The sequence below is a fragment of the Olea europaea genome, unplaced genomic scaffold (assembly GCF_002742605.1).
Source record: "Olea europaea var. sylvestris unplaced genomic scaffold, O_europaea_v1 scaffold894, whole genome shotgun sequence".
NCBI lineage: Eukaryota > Viridiplantae > Streptophyta > Magnoliopsida > Lamiales > Oleaceae > Olea > Olea europaea.
In genome coordinates, this window is record NW_019267410.1 from 194,810 (window position 1) to 195,942 (window position 1,133).

Consider the following 1,133-nt stretch of genomic DNA (forward strand, 5'->3'; position numbering starts at 1 on the left):
CAATTTGCTGTCATTTCTTGACATTCTGACGATCAACCAGATCCAAAAATGGACTGTCTAGTCCGTCCGCCTTATATTTACCTTGATGTCACCTTTGGTATGGGAGGTATAGGAAATATTTTCTGGCCAGCAGCAAAGTTTTTTCCTGCAAAATTCTGCCCGTCGTCTCTTTGTTCTTCACAAGGAGTCAATGATGGGAGGCAATTTTTGGGCTGCATGTGGGCCACTTTGCTTGTTGAGAGTGCTTCTCAGCTTGCCTGCTGAGAGTGTTTCTCAGCCTCGCCATTGCAGCGATACATTTAGGAAGGTGGTGAGGCCAGTACACCCTCTCACTCGTCAACCCCACCTTTGCAGCGATGCATTTAGGAAGGCGGTGTGAAGCTTACTTAGCGATCAACTGGGAGATCATCTTACTTTAGTTGTATTTTGTAACACATCCATTATTTGTATCTTTTGTATTCATGTAATGAACTTTTGATAATAAAGAACTTTATTCGAACGTATTTCGCTCTGTCTTTATTATCTTTTGATCACCCAGAATGTTTGGTTATGTTTTTATCTGTTCACAGTCCCATAAAGAAGGAACATATTTTTTCAAATATTTGCCGTTAATGAATCTTACGTGCTTGGTGTCGTCTAGATCTTCCAAGTGGTACGCTCCATTAGGCAACACACTGTTTATTTTGTACGGTCCTTCCCAATTGGGCGACCACTTCCCGTACTTTGGATCCTTGGTATCCAAAGGGAGTATCGTCTTCCAAACTAGTTCACCCAGGCTGAACGACTTGGCTATGACTTTTTTATTATAAAATTTAGTCATTCTTTGCTTTTGAACCTGCAACCTATCTAAGACGTTCAACTTCAATTCATCTAAACTTAATAAATTTTGAACTAGTAATTCGGCATACTCATCATCATTCAACTTATGTTGCAAGCACACTCGAATTGATTGCACGTTGATTTCCATAGGCAAAACGACCTCCTGTCCATAAACAAGTTGGAAAGGAGTAACTTTGGTACTTGACCGAGGTGATGTTCTATGAGCCCATAAGGCCTTGTTCAAACATTCGTGCCAATTTCTGGCGTTTTCATCTATCATCTTTCTGATGATATTTTTTAGAATCTTATTAGAA